The sequence below is a fragment of the Helicoverpa armigera genome, chromosome 1 (genome assembly GCF_030705265.1).
Source record: "Helicoverpa armigera isolate CAAS_96S chromosome 1, ASM3070526v1, whole genome shotgun sequence".
Lineage (NCBI taxonomy): Eukaryota > Metazoa > Arthropoda > Insecta > Lepidoptera > Noctuidae > Helicoverpa > Helicoverpa armigera.
In genome coordinates, this window is record NC_087120.1 from 14,477,257 (window position 1) to 14,490,998 (window position 13,742).

Genomic DNA, 13,742 nt, shown 5'->3' on the forward strand with positions numbered 1-13,742 from the left:
CCAGTTCGCGTCCATTTTGCCGATCTCCTTTAAAAAAACTTCGAAAACAAGATAATTAACACACCAATCAAACGAAAGATCATTACCGCTAATACGTTAATGTATAAGAGGCACGCAAAGATAGACAAAAGTTCTGTGCGTCCAACCAATCCTTTTAGAAAAAATAATTAGTCTAGGCTCTTCAACAAGAAAGCGCAAACACGTTGAATTTTAGATAAAAATTAGTGTGCAGCGGCGTGTTTGATGGTAAGTTTTATATTGTTTTATGTGAATTTTAGGATAGATAGCTATTTCTACAGTTTAATGATGAATAAAGGTATAATGTTTTTTATGAATTTGGTAATGTTTTTTATATTTAACGAATAAAATAAGGTGGACGCGAATTACTACATCGAATTTTACAAAACTTCCACTTTGCGTCCACAATGGACGCGAACTAAAACTATCCTCTATACTAATAAACCAAATTGCGTCCACTGTTTTCGTTAAATACTTGCTTATAAAAAAATAATTAAAACATGGGTACTGTTTAATATATTAAGATTAAACAGTAAATGTTTTATTTTTTTTTGTTATTTTAAATTAGAAATCAACATTATCATCATTTAAAATTCACTTTAAAAAAATAAAAATAATTTTTGTCAACATTGGTTTAAGTAACTTAAAATTAGGCAATTAATTTTGCAACTTGAAAAATAAACAGTAATCAGTTCTGTTAATTTTACCCTAAAATCACAGGGAAAGACCCGCGTTGATTATCGTAAGTTTTTGGCCATATTAAATTAACAAAACAATATAACAATTTTGTCTAAACATACAACTAAAAGAATTGTTGAGTCAATAAATTATCAGACAAGGCATTATTATATTATTATTATTATAACTAGCCTGTAGTGTCCCGTGATACGTTCCAGAACAGGGGTCGCGGATGTGGGCCAAAAGGCGGCGACATTAAAATGGAACTGGGCCGGACACGTCAGCCGAATGCATCCGGAGAGATGGGCCACTATTATCACCCAGTGGACACCTCAGGATGGACACCGCAGGCGGGGTAGGCCCCGGAAGAGATGGCGTGACGAAATAGACGCCTATCGTCCGGATTGGTGGACACGATCGAAAGATCGGGAAGAGTGGAAGCGAGATGGGGAGGCCTTTGCCCAGCAGTGAGACAAGGCATATTCTTTGAATATTTTTTTTATCGATTTATTCTTCTCTCGAATATCATTTAATGCTTTCTTTAAGTCTTCTTCTGTGTATGTTGTCTTTTCCTTCTTTTTTCCTCTATCCGAAGAACTTATCTTAAATGAAATTACTTACTTAATATATTAAAATTAAACAGTACATTTTTTTTATTAAGATATATACGTGGTTATAATTAAATTATATTTTTTTTATGAAGATATATACGTGGTTCTAATTAAATTATATTTTTTCTATTTTTTTATTAAGATATATATATATATATATATATACGTGGTTATAATTAAATTATAATTACTTATAATTAAAATATTTAATTATAATTTAATTATAACCACGTATATATCTTAATAAAAAAAATTACTGTTTAATCTTATTTTAAGTTACTTAAACCAATGTTGAGAAGAATTATTTTTATTTTTTAAAGTGAATTTTAAATGATGATAATGTTGACTTTTAATAATTAAGTTTATTGTTAAATAAAGAAATTGATCTAATACAATCTTTCTTTATTAATTCTTAAAAAAATCACCCCTATATTCCTTTTCTAAGCTACTGGACGCGAACTGGACCATGGGTGGACGCGAATTGGATTTTGTGGACGCAAACTGGGTAAAACGCCTAATTTTGAGGTTTATCGATTTAAATAGAAAACGTAAGATATTTCTAATATAACTGAAAGTTAATCTTAAAATAGAGTATATAAGGAATACATTACACAAATTTGACATGGAAATGAGTGCTGGAGCATTTTTATTATCGCCGTCAAACTTGCCAACTGCACTAAATGGTCGCCAACAGGCGAAATGACCCTATGCACCTGAATGAGTTCGTGAGCGAATGGTATACGGTAGGTATTCGTATCTATTACTTATTAGTTAGTCAAACAAACAGCTAATTTATATTTTATGCGCTGTTCGAGTGTTAGATAGCAAATTTATCCAGGGAGGCCATAGTCTACTCTTTTCTAGGTGCGCGGAGTTGTCAAGGGACACTCCTGAAACCGCTGAAGGAAGCTAGTCTTATAAGTGGATAAGTATGCATAACGATAGCAATATGCGATAATAATATAGTTTATTTTAAAGATCTATTACATACGGATCACAAATTAGTTAAAAATACCAGTTAAGAGCCCGTGGCCGGTAAACTTACGTCATCCTTACAAATATAAGAGATAGATGATAATGAAATAAATAGAAAGCATTTTTTATTTGTTTGTTTGTACTCTAAAATCTCCGGAAGTATTGAACTATTTAGAACAATTCTTTCTTGTTGGGATTGAAGTAAGTTGTATATTGTATAGGTGAATAGTTGAAATCAGCTCATCTTAAGGGCCCGTACATATTCACACAATTTGTCACTACTTGCCAGACCCCAAGATACACTTATGCAGCGAAATCTCGTCTTTAGGCGATGAAAATATGGGGCTGCTTCAAACTGTCCCAAATAGGTACTTACAGATAATTATAATTTTTACACTGAAATCGTAATTTTACTCGATACTATACGTCGAAACTCTTCACTTGGAGTGTTTCAGCCAATTTGGAGGGATGCCAAAGTGTATTGAACTCGATGATAATTATTATTTTAGGAATTACAATTAATAGTACCTTTTATATTTAAAAAAATCGTTTTCTTGTTTGCTGCAATTCAATGCATATGTATATTATTTATAGAATTTACTGGCGTATTTTCTAAACCCCTACTCACATCCGAAAAATTACAAAAGTTCAAAGGAATCAGAGAAAAAAGCAAACCATGATTCATCGCAGCTATAAGATTAAATACTTATTTATTTTTTAATAGGTACCTATAGATTCACTGTAGATTCGAATCACTTTACTTAAAATTCTGCCTTACAAACTATCAATATTTTTAGTTAAACGAAATATAGCTGAAACAAGGATTACGTGTGAAAATTACTTAATTTTCCAAAAACCTGATCAAGTAGATACTATCTAATGTAAATCCGTCGCCATTTTGTTTTAAGTACCTCCATTCATCAGTTTTACATAGGAATGTGGAATCCGCGTAATATTGGCAGCTCTAGCGTATTTCTTTAAATGTTTAAATAGGTGTTGATACGTGTATGTAGTACAATGTACTTTGGCCTACATACTGCAGACCTGAGATTTTGCGTACCGTTTGAAACTGTCCTTAGTTTATTTGAAGAATTTTATTGAAGTTGAGGTAAGTAACCTATTAGAAGATTATGGCCGTTTGCAATATTGTATCTATCTATAGTTTTACTTGATAGATATAGGAATTTATCGTATTTGTATGGTGTTAATGTCAAAATTCTATCTCTAGTAAGCGAGTCAAGTAATTAAATGCGAGAAAAACAATCAAGAAAATTACTAACAAATAAATATTGCTATGATTACCACAAGTAGGTACCTAATCCTTAGTCATAATACTTATTTTACATGTTACACGACTATGAAGTAGGTGAACAAATATTTCATTAATATTCCTTGCAGGAAAGGTCTAAATATAAACGATTACGAGGAAATATGAAACAACTAAAACCACGTTGTTATTTAGCGTGCCACAAAAATGGGCGCCTGTTATATGCCTACTACCCTATTATAATAAAGTCCATTAATGTAATTCTTCTATTTTCACTCAACTGCCAAGAATGTTTGACTCAGGTATAGAAGTATCAAACTGTCTATCTGACTCAAGTAGACCTTCGAACCTTCTATTTCACAAGTTTTCAATAAGTCAAGTGAGTGTTCAGCAAGTATAGGGGGCTTTTTGGACCTCCATGTCCATTTAATCAACATATATTTCAGCGGACATAGGCCTGATAGGTCTCATGGCACATCATGGTGGTTTTCGTTTCAGGTTTGGTATGAAAGAATAAGTCGTAAATATGGTCGAATAAAACCATTATAAAACACAGAGACTTGACGAGCACAATGCTGCACTTTCATTCCCAACATGCAAGCAACAAATGTTCGCAAGCTCGAGTTCTCGTTGCATCATACCAACGCAACGAATCATAAACATAGAAATCTTTAGTATTTTATTTATATTCGTCTAAATGACGTACTTTCTGATTCTAATACAAAGATTTGTATAATCTTTTGTCCTGGACTAGACGTCATTAAGCAAGTTGTTTACTACTTTGAAAAACAGATCCGAAATAGAATTCTCCGCAATTGATGTTAGGTAACATGTTATGTATGTCTTTTTATTTTATTTTTATTATTGGTTGTAGAGGGGCTGGCTGCCTCGTAGATCGCGTAGCGCGACGTCTATACACGTAGTCTCGGGGTCCATTCCCGGGTCGGAGCTGAAATCGCTTTGTGGGTTTGAGCTTCACAAAGCAGCCCGGAGTGGATGTTGGTTAGTGATACACCCGTGCAACAGAGAGAACGTTAATATCGGTCTGGTCTTTTGCCAGTCGTGTCAGATTGCCGTTCCATCGGGCTATGTGAGTGAGGGCATAGAGAGTGCATCTGTGTCTGCAAAAATACTTGTGCACTATAATAGTAGAAAATAATATTGCAGAAAATAGTGCATTTTATGACAAGTAAAAACCCTAGTACTTTTATACTTTGTTGATTTTGTTTGCTGCATAAGAGTTTTGTATCTAGATTTACTTTTCACTCATAATTGACTAAAAACTTTCTTAAGAATGAAATAATATCAGAGTATCGTTTTATATACATATATATTTTTTTATTATACGTTTTTCAGTGTATGCTTCAGTACTCCGTACAATTTTATTACATAATCTTGAACACTTGTTTTCATCTCCTTTTATGGTTTCATAGTTACCGTAGCATAACGACCCACGTGAATAACATGGAAAAACGATTTCAGAAACATGGCCAAATCTTATCATTTTTTCTGTACTGGACGTATTTTTTATATATTTTTTATGGCGTGAATCAGATTTGGTAATGCATAAGATCGCTAGCTTGTATTATCAAAATGGTTTGATACCTACATTTTGTTTGAGCACCGATATACCTATGTAGAAGGCTTCACGACTATAAAATTTATTTATTTTTAATGAGAGGTAGCTTCACAGCTGACTCATCACAGAATCATCATACCAAACATTAAAATACAGAGCGCCAGGCAAAACAGAAAATAGTGCATTTTATAAGCGACCACATGTTTCCCGCGGTTTCACCCGCGTCCCGAAGGAAAGTACCTACTTCACGTAGCGGGTAAAATATAGCTTACGTTACTTGGGAAGAATGTAGCTTTCCAACAGTGAAAGAATTTTTCAAATCGGTTCAGTAGTTTCGGAACCTTTTAAGTACAAACAAAATAAATAAAAAAAAATCCTCTTTATAATATTGAACTGTAGATAAGAACCTAATAGAAGTAAAATGTACACTTATACACACTGTGTACTTTATGTTTTATGTAATTGATTATGTATAAGAATATTACACGTACGTAGGTGTACAAATTCGACGCACAGGCTGACGCCCATGAATTCTCAGCCTACGACTGAAAATTAAGATTTCACCTTCGTTTAATTTTGAACGTTGAAAACATAAATTCGTTTCAGTGAACTGGACAAAATCGATGCCTAAAGGTAATAAAAAAAATCAATGTGGTATTAGTTTATGTAAGTAGTAAATTAAGTTTATGAGAAAGTATTTAGTACTAGCACTTTCCGGCGCTTTTACTCTCTTCCCTTCAAAATATACTCGGGGGTAGTGTAGCTTCCCAACAGTGAAAGAAGTTTTCAAGTCGGTTCAGTAGTTTCAAGCCTTCAGAAAACACAAAAAAAAATTATTATAATAGTAGGTATAGAATTGTCTGAACTACCTATAAGGGAAGAGGCGGCATGGCTTTAATTTGCTCGGCTAGAATAACTTTGTAGCTCTAATGTCTTCCAAATAGGATACAAGGAATGTCAAGTACGCTTCACATTACGGTAACCCCCGCTCACTTAGCTTTGAGAACAAAGCTGAATTAAATTTCAAAGAGTCCCTTTTGGCTGATGCAACATGGCTCGCAGATTTCAAGGCCAGCAACGCGAGCCGTTAGATCAGTTTACAACAGTAAAACAATTTCGTTAATGAATTTTACAGACCAGACAATTATCTCTCATGAACTACTTTCAGCAGTTCCAAATGACATCTTCTTTCAGCCAGTGGAAATGACTTGCAAGTATTTTTTTGTTATCGGACGTTAAAACTGTGCCAGCGAAATTAGCACTATGAATCATGATCCAAAAATGAATGGTTCCTATAACAACTCACTGTCAACAAACAAACCGGCGGCCGTATAAAAAACTGTGTGATTACCATGACGTTATCATACGAATTTTACGTAGGCAGTAAGGCAATTTCTTTTGTTAACCAAACGTCACTAACTGTAAACAAGAAATATAACGATTCGCCGTAAATGAATAGGCGTCCGATACGCATACGCTAGTGTTAAGTGGCGAAATTAATAGATGATCGCGTAGTAGGGCGCTAGACGAGAAGTGCGGGCGCCGCGAGCCGGCCGGGTTGCACGCTCGGGCGCCGCTTGGCACTATCCGAACATTCGCCGCCGACGCTCGCCCGTGCGCTATGACGCAACAATCGGACTCGCTTGCTTGTGCGGTGCCATGCGTATTGCGTACGTTTGGTCTGGCATCGTTCATCAGTTCATTCTCATTTTAACTCGCGAGCCGGTCGGTCGCGTTCCGCTCGCTAAATATAAAGCACGTGGCCCCGTCCCTCGGTTGTTTCGCTATAACCTATAACCCGTTGGTAGCAGCCGGCGACTGATAGACAGGTGAGTGCCGTGTACCTTGTATTATTCAATAAACTGTAACGCGATGCTATGATTGTGTTGACGCGTTTTTTGTTTCCAAGTATTCATGTGAAATGTACCAGAGCTTTTCTTGCGTGACATATGGATGTGAATAGTTCTTTTTTTACATTTTATATTTTTTTTGCAGACTGTTCACTTAATTTTATTAGTTATCTGTAACTTTATTTAATATTTAGTGTGAAACTTATCTTCTATAATATTCGTAATTATTTTGCCTCGTTGCGATTGGGGGTATCGACGTCCTCGATAGTTATTATGTGATAAATAATATTTGTATTATAGTTAAGTATGATACGGTGCAAAGTTGAAACACAAGTAGATAATAATGTAAATAAGCAATTCGTATTTCCGACGTTATCACGAGAAATTATCACGCGTAGACGTTGAAGTGGCGGCAATGTTGACACTTTGAAAAGGCGCGAACAGTGTTGATGGGCTTGCATTCCTCGTCCACGTTAACTTGACTTTGGGAGGTGCATAGGACCGGTCTGCGCACGCGGCGGAGACGCGGCGGCGCGGCCGAGCCCACATCTGTCACCGGTACTGCGCCGCTACATAAATATACACGTTTATGAGCTTACTTGCAGCTGCCTGTTCCTTGACATTAATACGATAAACCTATTTAATCTCTTATATAAGTTACTGACTTGCCCATCACCTGTATGTTTTCATTCATAATACTTTCGCCTACGTTAAATTAAATAGGTCAAATTGTATTCGTCTACTTTTTTCGTAGAATAATAGGTACTACACGGGCATAGGCACAATTAGTTACATATCTTTTTCGATTTTGCAGTATTTTCTAGGTGGTACTCAGCTGTATCCGGTTAGTCTGGAAGCTGACCCCAACATAGTTGGGAAAAGGCTAGGCAGATGATGCATTGTTTTCTAGCTAGGCTACCTTGCTTCGCGAACATGTTGCGACTGAAATTACATGACATGAGACGACGTCATCAAGCTATATTTAAATAGCACACGCCTTTTTGAGAAACTCGTTTATTCAGATGGTTTAACGTTGCCTATAAGTACCTACTGAAGAATCTAGCACTATTAGTAATGAATTACTATGATAATATATCTGAATAAGGATTGCCTACCTATCATTGATTTCGTTTCTTAACAAAAAATATAAAAATAAAGTATACCAAGAAACCAAATGATTGTACCTACAACCAATTCATCATTATCAATGCAATCGTGAAGTAATTTCTATAAAAATAACCTCAATACCTGGCAACACTCGGCTCGGTTTCAGTGTTGTAAGTACACTTAACTTTTTACTGGTTTAACTTTCTATCAAATCTGATCGTGGTGTTCAAAAAATTGGACGAAGTTTTTGCACATAGTAGGGTGGCGAGGTCATTGATTCTTGGCTCGGCACCCACTCGGTCACTCATACCTGTCATGGCGTATATACTTTCATTTGTCTACTTTTCAACTGTACTTACAAACTACAGACCAGATCAAACCGGATAACAGAGGAGCCATAAAAAACGTATCGTAGTTGTGTGTGTAACGGTAAATTTTTTACAACCAGCAATTATTTGAAATTGTAAAGTTAGTTGTAAAAGAACAATTAACATGCCGTATAATGTTCTTATACGGTTTAACAAAAATTTTGAAAATTCCTCTTGACTGTTTGAGGCTAAGAGCAAACGTGAAAAATAGGTTATCATTCTGACAGAATGAACATGAAGCTAACATCTGAATTATCATAATTTTTATCTAGAAACCGCACGTGGCGTACGCATTGATAAAAGCAATTATTTTCCTTTACATTGTTTATTGTGGTGTGTGCCAACTTAATAAAATATTCCTGAAATATACCATCGTGCACTAATTACTTGATAAATTTGGAATTCTGAAGTTACACATTTGATGCCTTGCCCATTTACTTTCTTACACACACGTTTTGCCAAATCATTTTACGCTCTTCTCTTGGAGCTGTGATACAAGCTTATATACTTATTTCCTGAATATATATTTTCCTGTGTTACTACTAAAATGACGTCAATATCGATACAAAAATTTTCAGAAGTCATATCACAAACGCTGCTCACCTATGTAGCTGCATTACTACCATGTAGTTACCACAATTCAAAGATAAGCTCAACATGGCTTTTATACTCGTATTTAAGGTAAATAATATAAATATACATCATAAAATCATAAACCAGCTCCTTCAAAACTTTAGGGTTGTTGGGCGAATCCCTAATTGAGTACTAAGTACCTCTTCTGGTCGTGGGGCGCAGGGGGTTGAGAAAACACGGTGTTCGGATACCGGATATATTTCGCGTAAACCCCCAGATCGAATAGTTCACTCTTACCAGCACACTGCATCATTGCTAATTGGCTAGACTGATGATGACATTTACGACTTCAAATGATAGCTCAAACTGTAACCGCATACTTATGGTGCTCAATATTCCATTGTGGTATCATCATATTGCTACCGACACCTTCATAAGTTACGTTGTAGGTCTTATTAACCACAAACTATAATCATGATCAAAATAAAACGTTTGTTCAAATAAAACTTCTGATAAGGGCAGGGGAATATCGAAATGAGAATGTTTATTAACTTCCTTTTTAAATAAGTTTACCATCTGAAAATTCTAATAGGTTACTAACACCACATAGTATAATTTAAGAAAAAGTAGGTGATTTTCATATTATAGCTTTGTAAGAATCGTTTAGTAGCTCCATCAACTCTATTTGGTTGCGGAAATGCAATCGCAGAAATTGATTGATGCATGATTGATATGTTCCAAATACAGATGCAGACAATACGTGCGAAGTCCATGATATGCGCCTAGCTTATCTGAACTATGTATTTGCATCATCATCACGTAAAAAAGGTTGAAAACGCTTATAAAAAAAAACAGAATTCGTGGCACATTTAACAACGTATTAAACCGTAGGATACCGTAGTATTTAGTGCTATGTTTAAACCTTCGTCTTGAACAAAACAGAAGGTACCAAACACAAAATCTGGTACTTCTGAAGACCACGTTTAAAATATGGGTGTCAGTACCTTCCCATAGCATGTTTTACTAACTGAAGTTTACTGAAGGCCGAAACACACGGCAGACATTTTAAGCCCACCCAGACAGGTGCAATGCAGAAAATAAAACCTGTTACATACTGATAACAGTCGAGATAACACCAATAAAAAAAATATTACAATCTCAAATAACGTAGAAGATAAAAACTCCTAACGGCTTGCATTGTTTGACGATACGGCTACCTGCATTCCTTGCTATAAAGTGCCATTTATCATATCGCTGGCTCACCGGTTCTTAGAACGATATACACAATAACCTTATTTTTATAGTAAGAAGTATTTTTAACAATCAATTCAGAATATCTACAAACGCACGCAGTGGGTAAGGGTTGGCGCAGATATGACGGAACTCACTGCTTTTAATTTGAACTTTTAGTCCACGTAAACTAAACTTGTTTTAGTTAGAATGCGTAATATCTCTACAAACACAGATAATTATAGATAATTTTGATATCTTCAGCAATAGCATAATGATAACTACTGATGGAAAATAAATCAAAACTCTGATAAGTTAACACATCAATCGATAATCTTATCTGTAAATTAAAGTAAACAGATTAAAAGGGATGCTCAATTAGATAATAAGTCATTAAATTAAAAATTAAGAAATCCAATCTAAGTAGGAAAAAATAAATAGGTATAATTAGTTTTGTATCGTGCATCTAAAAATGAATTCGCAAGTCTTGATAATTTCTCGCATATACAAAGACCGGCTGCCTGACCTACATAGAGAGTCGTAGGCAGACTTGCCGAATTTTAAAATATACCAGCAATATGATCATTAGTGCGGTAGCTTACAGTAACTTTTGATTCTGCTTCCAGAACTTTTTGAAAGGGCATTAATAATTGCACAGTTTTTTTGTAATTTTACACGATACTACCTTTTGGTAATATGTAGGTAATTGATTTAGCTAATAACTACTGTTAAAATGTAATTATAGTTATACATATTCTAACTAAAGAATATCCAATTGCACGTACCCGTAAAGCATTTTAATGACAAAACAATTCTAAAATATTTTCAAAGAATGCAATTCAGGACATGGTATTTTGTGCCACGGTATACTTGCAAGAATTGACAGAATTCTATCGATCCAAATAAACTGTAGTGCAAACACAAACTACTGGAACTACCCTGCAATTGACCTAGTAGTGTTTGCCCGACAGCCTGCAATGTCATAAATATTTAAACGAACACAGTATTGGGAGCCATGGTTAGAGGTAGTCCATTAAATTATCAAACTAACGATCAATTTGGTTAAAAGCATATGAACTGTGAAAGCTTTTCATTTTACAAATTAAGGTGTAGAATACCGAATTAAAATTGAGATAGATAACTAACAAAAAAAGTTATTTAAGTAAAGTAATAAGTAGCATGAATTATGTCGGTTTATAAAGGCTTAGGCTTATAAAGTCTATACTACTTATATAATAAAGAGGAAACATTTTTTCCGGCTCCGAAACCATTAAGTACATCTATTTGAAAAAATATTTCACTGTCGAAAAACTACGCTATTCCCAAGTTGATATTACTAAACAGGATATTCTATCTATGTACGGGCAGAAGTTCCCCGGGGAAGCCGCGGGAAAACAGCTAGTCCTTAATAAACACATTTCGATTAGGCCGTTGACAGTTCAAGAGTTCTCTCGAAACTCGATTGGCTCTTAACAATAAACCTTCAAACGGTCAACGCCTCTGGACAATACACAAGACTTATCTCAAGTTTATTTAAGTATATAATACCTACGTATCTTAAGGACAATACAGCTCTATAAATATTGGAATGATAATGTATTTAACCAAGTTCCCGTAAAGGTTCTCAATTTTGATGTGCGTTTGTGTTTTTTATGAAATACATAGGTAATGTTATGTAAATGGTAAAGCGACCTTGTAGGAGAAAAAAAAATAAAATAAAATAAAACTAAGTTTCCTTGCCTAACTGCAGGACAAAAATAAGCTTTGCGACAAAGAAAGATTAGGTTTCGTCTAGGAGTCGCCACCACCGTCAAGTTATTTACCATGCCATCTGAATTGGTTCAGCCGTTTCAGCGTGAAAGAATAACTTATATGGATAATCTAACAATATTATACATAGCCATGGCTCGGTTATCGTTATAAGTACTTAAATAGTGCAAGTCACTCGGTGTCTTAAAACAACGGGAGCGACTTCCCCGGAGCTTTAGGGGGTAAGGAACCAATGAGTACCTAAGTATAACTCGGAAAACTATAATTACCCACGTAGCGGAAATGCTCATTAAATCTTTAATATCAGTATAGATCTATTATCGTCTCCTAATGACAAGTGTATTTACCGTCTTATAATAAGGAAGCTAGAATTTTATTTATTAGTAAATCATTTCTGTTCATCGGCTTTAATTGAATAATAGTCCAATCTATATACGAGAAATGTTTGGGTGGTCTTCTCAGATAAATTATAGTGGTTATCTGCCTAGTTTATTTCCAACTATGTTGGGGTTGGCTTCCAGTCTAACTGTATGCAGCTGAATACTAGAGTTTTGCAAGGCGGGATAGACTACTTATCTGTCCTCCTCAGCCCAGTTACTCGGACAACCCAATACCCCTAGTTAAGGCTTGATGTCAGACTTACTGACTTCTGACTACCCTTGTAATGACTGCCAAAGATTTAAACTTTAATCTTCTTGTTTTACATAAATAATGCAAAAAAAATAATAGGTACCTACCTTTCGTTTGTTAGCTAGAAATGTTAGTTTGGTTTACGAATTTAGCCACATAGAACCTGTGTTAACAATGTAATAAAATAGACAGTAGACCATTTGAAACAGATTGAAGATGCATTGGTGGACATTGCAAGTAGGTCATGAGGGTTTGATTGCCACGCGCATGCGTGGTGTTATACTTAATTGACAAATCATGCGCATAACAAATGATGTAAGCGAATTCACGAGCGACGAGCGCACTTTGAAGGCTGAATTTTGAAAGAGTTTTTTTTCATGATGCTAATAAGTTTATCGAAAATAGTTTTTTTCTAATCTTACAGACAGACATGTGTTGCTGGGGAGTTTGTTGCGCCACTTCTACCCAGCAGTAGGTAACACATAGAAAGTGGTGAAGGGTGGGCGTTTTTTGGGGTTGTCTCATGATATTCTAAAATACTGTTTTTCAGCCTGATTAGAATAAATGCATTTTGATTTTTAAGTAGCTACTGCTACATAGTTACTGGTAATAGTACTCTATCATATCTTACTACAAGGATATGTAAAACTGTAAAAAAAATAAAATGTCGAATCACGCTAGCCAAATAACAGGAGTCATGTAATGCAGATTATTTACTGTCACAGTTCCCCTTATCTTCTATCTGATAAAAGGATTATTTCACAATGTTGTGTAGGTATTTTCGATCCTGTCATTGACTTGCACTTTTTACAAAGAGATGAAAAACAATCTCAAAAATTAACAAATTCAGTAGGTATATTCATCATCATCATCATCATCATCTCAGCCATAGGACGTCCACTGCTGAACATAGGCCTCCCCCTTAGATCTCCACGGCTACCAGTTCAATATCTCGTAGTAACATAATCACTTTTATTAAAAGCAACAATAAAATATTAATTGTTACCTAGCTCTGTTACAGTTGGATATTTATTAACAAAAATATATATGCATCTTACCTCGACAAAGACACAAAGGAGAGCACGT

The 13,742-nt window shown here is 35.0% G+C and overlaps 1 protein-coding gene across 1 annotated transcript in view; it reads left to right on the top strand.

Annotated features, from left to right (window-relative positions):
• The first annotated feature begins 6,732 nt into the window (after positions 1-6,732).
• The window catches only part of LOC110373856 (proton-coupled amino acid transporter-like protein pathetic), a 43,322-nt gene continuing 36,312 nt past the window's right edge, over positions 6,733-13,742 (top strand). The window contains exon 1 of the mRNA XM_021331269.3: positions 6,733-6,957. The gene's annotated coding sequence lies outside the window, so the exon portion shown is untranslated. The remainder of the gene's footprint in view (positions 6,958-13,742) is intronic.